This window comes from Vanessa atalanta, chromosome 22 (genome assembly GCF_905147765.1).
Source record: "Vanessa atalanta chromosome 22, ilVanAtal1.2, whole genome shotgun sequence".
NCBI classification, from domain to species: domain Eukaryota; kingdom Metazoa; phylum Arthropoda; class Insecta; order Lepidoptera; family Nymphalidae; genus Vanessa; species Vanessa atalanta.
In genome coordinates, this window is record NC_061892.1 from 8,278,238 (window position 1) to 8,285,168 (window position 6,931).

The following is a 6,931-nucleotide window of genomic DNA, read 5'->3' on the forward strand; positions in this document are numbered from 1 at the left end:
TTTATCTCATATATATTTGTTATAGAGCGTGCGATATTAACATTATCCATTTAAAAAAATCTGGTCATCTAAGTAACGTCGCAATCAAAGGATTTCCTACTACCATTATGGTGTATGATGTCCTCCAGCCATTCTTAGCGGAGAATTCTTACAGGAGATAGAGTGCTTAAGTGCAATCACAAATTTATTCCATGTAAATTCTATTTGCATGGAAACCAGAAACATTTGAATGCATTTGTGGTTTTAAGATTTAGTTATAAGCTTAGTCCTACACATACTACAGGGAAAGTTAAATAATAAATGCCTAATAAAGTAAAAGTAGAGTAACAGCCTCTAAATATCCCACTAAAGCCTCGTCTGTTATTGAGGAGAAGGTTTGGAATGAAATTCACCACGCTGCACCAATGCAGGTTGGTGGATACACATGTGGCAGAATTTCATTGAAATTAGACACATACAGGTTTTCTCACGAAATTCGTAATTTTAAACATAAGCTCTTTGAAATTAGGTAGTGCTTGCCTGAATTTGAACCCGCAGTCATCGATTAATATGCGTTCTAAACACTCGGCTCCTAATAATAAATGCCTAAAATAATAGTATTCACTGTTTTATTTTATTAATTCTATCGGAACTGTTTTTATTCACTATTAGGAGAAAATACACTGTGATATACGGACATATAAATGAGAGTGATATTACGTTTTGGTCATTTCATCAAATGTACGAAACTAAAAATATCACTGAAAACGACTGGACGACTTTGGGTGATTTAAGCTTTATTGTATTGAGGTAGGCCGAAGGCCCCAAACGCTCGCCCACATTGCTATAACTTTTGATCAAAGTCAATTCATAGCGTGAACCTTTAACAACACATTTTTAACATTTACTGCAATTTAAAAAGTATATTTTACAATTTACATTTTGAACTAGAACTTTCTTAAAACAAAAATAATTGAAAAATCGTGAAAGCGAAGTCCGTCGTTTACACGGCGTCGAGACCAATTGAAAAGAATAGCTAAATTTCAGCTTGAGTTTTTTTTTCGTTTTCTTTGTTATTTTGTATATAACTGATTCCTAAAATACTTAATTTAATAAATATTGAACACGATGATATCTTTTTCAATGTATTATCCGTATTCTAAAGCAATAAAAAATTAGTTCGAATGTGTTGAAACTCTAAAAAAATCTTCTAAATTATTAACTGAAAAAACCACCAGCCAGTGACCAACTATGAGCAAAAAAATACAAGCGTTACGTAATAGAACTTAAGCAGAAATAAAAATAAGATATAGCTGTTGAAAAATTTAATATTCATACGAACGAACATTTTATGGCAACACCTTTGTAAAAACGAGTTGTTGGCAGTTAAAAAAAAAACATGTTCTCGGTGTCACGTTATACAAAAGAAAAAAGAAATATATTTTTTAATTGCAAAATGTATTTACTGTTTATTGTAAGAAACAGCATACTATGTATATATTTTGTTAACAATTTAGCATATCGTAACAATGATAGTGCGTTTGAAAAATTAGAGAGTAAATAAATAAAAAAATATGTTTATTTTGAATCGTAAATACATTACATTGCAAATGTGCTTAATGTTAAAGTTTTTAATTCAAAATAATAATGTTCTTATCTCACCAATACAGAATTTTGAAATCAATTAATTTATTTGTAAAATTATATTTTATGAGAAGAAAATATTATGTCCGGTCAAAACCTAGACTTATTTTGCCAAAAGTTATTTGTAAAGCTAAAAAATTTACCATTTGTTTTTAGGTACGGTTTTTTTTAATTACATCTGAATTTTTAATTTAATTTCACAAGGTATTTATAAATAAAAGTGGCAATGATTTGCGACATACAAAGATGGTCAATGACGAATCGCTTACACTCGTATTGCCATAAACAACAATCAAACGTCCTTTTCCAACAAAAGCCATATTTAAATGCAAATATTACAATCAATATCACAATTTAGCCTTATATGACTCACTTGAATTCACGACTTTTAGGCATTTATTTACAATTTTTTTTTTAATTATTATATTTTTTCAATACAAATATTATTAATGCGAAATTAACTCTGAATCGCGAATTTGATCTATGCTATGAAGCAAGCTTGAAGCCCAAGAAAGGACATAGGATACTTTTTATGTCTAACTCCTGACGACCAACCCCTCAAATGCGAGGGAAGACGCCGCGCCGCCGGCGCCATCTAATACTCAATGAATGTAAGTTCAATTGTTCGAGGATGAGATACAGATACAGAACCGTGAATTAATTGCCGGGTATAGACTTATAATTTATTACGATAAACAAAAAAATAAAAAAAAAAGCATTTGACGTCCAACCTTCGGTTAAGATCCAAGTATTCTATCCATCGAACCACCATGGCTCATTGAGACTTAAAAAAACGCTTTAAAATAATAAAGTCTTGTTAATGTTACACACATTAAACCAAATTGTTAATTTAATTTTTACATTATATAAATGGTTAAAGTTTATACATTTAATCTTACTAATATTTATTAATACTAAAGTTTGGATGGATGTTTGTAACCCAATCACTTAAACACAGCGGATCGGATTCGAATAAAATTTGGTACAGATATACATTACAGCTTGGAATAGGACATAGGTAACTCTTTATCCCGAAACAATGTAACTAACAACTGTCCCCTACCTATCCAGAAAACCATAATATGTAGTATTAATAATAGTAATATACAATTACGATTTTAAAAATATTTAATTGCATTAAGTGACTGTTTTTTTTTTAATTTTCTGCCTGAAAACTGATTGAAACTCTTTCATTTAAAATACAGATACAAAATTTACAAATGCAATATCGGTTCGTAATTTAAATTTCCCGCAGATGACAAGAAACTCTTAAGACAGTTTGAAACAAAGGTTTGAATTTAGATAAATATATATTTAGGTACTTCAAACAGAAGGCACAAGTCCCACGCGAGAATTAAATAAATAAAAATAACACTTATATGTACATATAATTCAAAGAAATAATCTTGAACCTGGCTTACGGCCAATGGTGTCATGGTTGCAGAAGACGACTTATTAATGTTGTAAATATGAAAGTATGTCTGTATCTCTGTCACTATTTAACATAATATATTTACTTAAATTATTCATTTGCTCAGTTTTCTTCGTTAGTCAGACAGCTATATTTTAAACGCTCATTTCTGAAAAAAAAAATATTAATCTATTCTGACAATTTTTTTAAAGTGTGTTAAAATTAAAATTATATTCATCCAATTAATTAGTGCGATATAAATATACTTAGCACCTCTTTAGAGAAATCGAAGAAAATTATTTAATATTTTTCGATTTATTACGGTATGGCTGGTGGATGGGCACATGGTCACGGTGATAAATAGCTGAATCGTTCACCAGTGCTCATAGGAATTAGCACTCTAAAATTTTAACCAATTCTTACATAAACAATGCACCACTTTGGAAAATAAGATGTTACCTACCTTTTGCTTATAGTTACACTGGCTTACTCACCATTCAAACCGGAACACAACAATACTAAGTATTACTGGTTGGTAGTAGAATATATAATGAGTGGGTGGCACCTACCCAGACGATTTCTGTTAGTAAAATAATTTTTGATATTTATTAATAAATATTTTATAGAATTTTATTTTTATCATTCATTGATAGACGGAATCGTCATAAAAGTCTTGTTCTTATAATCAGAGATGAATAAACAGCCAGGCTGTAGGTCGTAGGTATCCAAGAATGTCATATGTCATGTATATGTTTCTATTGGTTAAGATAGTTCAAGATCAGCTTCGCCTTGAAGTTATAATAAGTAACTATCATCATAAGTTTAATAATAATCTTATATATTAAATTTAGTAATACCAGTACCGCGTGTAATCGTAACGCTTGTTATAACAATATCGTTGTATTATTAATGATATGCAACCTTTTTTGTGTGCATCCACCATGATATTCAATTTCTCTTAATATTTACGTATATATCGGGGAACGAGCAATGCCATTTGTTAATATGATCAAGAACTATGCCTCGGTGTTGCTAGTTAATAAATTCTCAACAACGAAATGTCAAGTAGACAATTGAAAGGAATCGATTTTGCGAAACGGCAACACTACATTTTTGATGGAGCTGTCATTCATTCTTTTGTTATTATCGATTTAGTTCCGTGAAAATAAAATATTGAGAAGTCCGTTAACGGTTTTATTTGATCACTCAGTAATGGAGGAAGAGCGATCTGAGACCGAACGTGGGGAGGATGCTACATATATATTTAGATAATTGAACAAAACATTTAAGATTATATATTTCATTTATTGAATACAGATTTTATAACTTTTATGTAATTCATAGCAGGCGGGCAAATGGTCTACCTCATACTAAATAATCACCACGCCCATTAACATTGGCGCTGTAAGTAATATTAATTCCTGAACCTTGGAAGCTAAGATGTTATGTCCCACATGCTTGTAACTGACTAGCAGCTAGCTAACACTACAAACCGGAACACAACAACAAAAATTATTGTTTGTTACAATATCTGATGAGTGGTGGTACCTACCCAGGTGGACTTGCCCAACCACCATGTAAATAAAAATACATGTTATAAAAAATAAAACTGATAAGTATAGTATAAAAATTATTCAAACTATATAAAAATTAATGACCATATTTACATACAATACGCACCAGTAATTGCTTTTAATACAATTGAACAATTCGCCCGGCAACATAAGATCATTTTTATCGTCAAAATATTCGTAGTCCAATTACTATGTAGATTCTAACAATAAGAGTCAAATTGACTATTGAAAATTGATAAGTGTGTAAATAAATTAGACAATCAATAAATTGTTTATATTCTATCTGTATTATATACAAATATTTACGTTATTGATAGCAATGTAACGGAACCCTAAAGTCAACAAAAATGGAATTCTATAAAGACATAGGTAGATGCTATCGTACGTAGAGAAAGAAAAACTAAATTCAAAATAGGAACCCTTCTGTCTGCTATCTATCCTTCAAGATCCATTTTCGCAGGAACACATAGAGGCATATAGTTGAAATTAATACCAAATTCTGAAGTCTGCGGTCTCTTGGGCCTGTGAAAATATCAAACCTACGTCAACGTTATCAGATATAGCTGTTCATGTCCCACTCTGTGGAACCAGCTTTCGCCGGCGATTTTTCCGAACCAATACGACTTGGGAACCTTCAAAAAAACACACCTACACCTTTCTTAAAGGCCGGCAACGCTTCTGCAAGCCCCCCGGTTTTGCAGATATCCATGGGCGGTGGTAGTCATTCGTTTTCAGGCGTTTCCATCAGGTGAGCCTGATGGAACCGCCTGACTGATCTACACCTGTACCATAAAAAGGCAGCTTCCAAGCCTTCTTAAGTATTTGTGTATGAGTGGTACATTCATCTATATCACTTTATATTTAACATTTATGTATTTTTTATAGATAAATTAATTGAAAAAAAAAAACAAAATTGTATACTAGAAAACATGCTAACGTCACCAGATACCATGTTGCATCTCTGTCTTTAGTCATTTTTAATAAATGGCTTTTATCTACATATAGTTATTTCTAGATAGCCAACATTAGAGTGCACAAAGTATATGTCGCAAACTTGTCATAATTGGCACGCTAGCGTCCTCTGGCGGCGCTCGACGGAGTCAATGATTCACCGGGTGAGCGGCGCACTCGACACTTCTCGAGCAGCAGCCGGCCAGTGCGGTGGAATATTGAAACCGACGCGCGTTCCTAGTTATACCTCAGCGATTGAACATATAAACGAGTTCCAGTTCATTACCCATCGACGCCCACATCTTGTAAATTAGAATCTATAGATCATACAGATAAAAACTGAGGCTCATTTTCGTCATAATATACAACTTAGGTGTACTCTGTATTCCCTCAAGGCTAATGCTCTGTCATGTATAACTTAGGTGCACTCTGTATTCCCTCAATCACCTTATCTGAAAAAAAGACAATTTGATGCTGCCTGAAAATCATTCAACTCCTCAAGCATTACCAATGAAAATGACTTTTTAGTTACCCAAGATTCGAATCCTGGCCATTCGATCAATAACCATTTAAACTAGTTACCAGACAAACAAGGCAAAGTTTAGTTTTCAGTCAAAATTCATTGAAATAATTCTACACAAGCTATCATCTCTAAGCCCGCCAAATATAATTAATATGTTCCAATGCGTTATTATGCTTCCAGTCTGGGAAGTCTGCACAATTAACATTCGTTTTACTGAATTACGTAAACGTAAATATATAAAATAGTATAATATTCATCTAATAATAAACCCATACATAAAATATACATGTATCGAACGATTCAGCCTTGTCTCATATCGATACGAAGTATGAATATGTTGCAAAATAAAAAAAACTATGCGTGTATGATATTTAGCACAGCAATTAATATCAAATACTCATAGCATTAAGTCATATTAAACTAAATACTAAGTATAAGCATTGGCTAGGACAAGCCGCTGTCAGCAGACGGATCTCGCACGCAACGCGCCGCGCCCGTTTTTGATGCACATTCTTGTACCGTTGACAAACACATTTAATGCTATTATAATTCACTTTCAGCTGAATTAAAACTAATACCTATAAGCCTTATTTATTTGCGTTTGAAAGTATTAAGCGCAATAAAAATTAAATACATAATTATTATATTAATGTAATTATGTCTTTAATATATAAAGACATAATTACATTAATATGCATTTTATTAACGCAAGTTTTCGCTATTCTAATTAGCCAACAGTATCATTTAAATGAATATAGGAATACACAAGTTCCATAGAACGTCCATAAATAGTAGTTAGATACGGGTAATAAAATGTTACGAGATAAGCGGCTTGTAGCACGCGTGTCT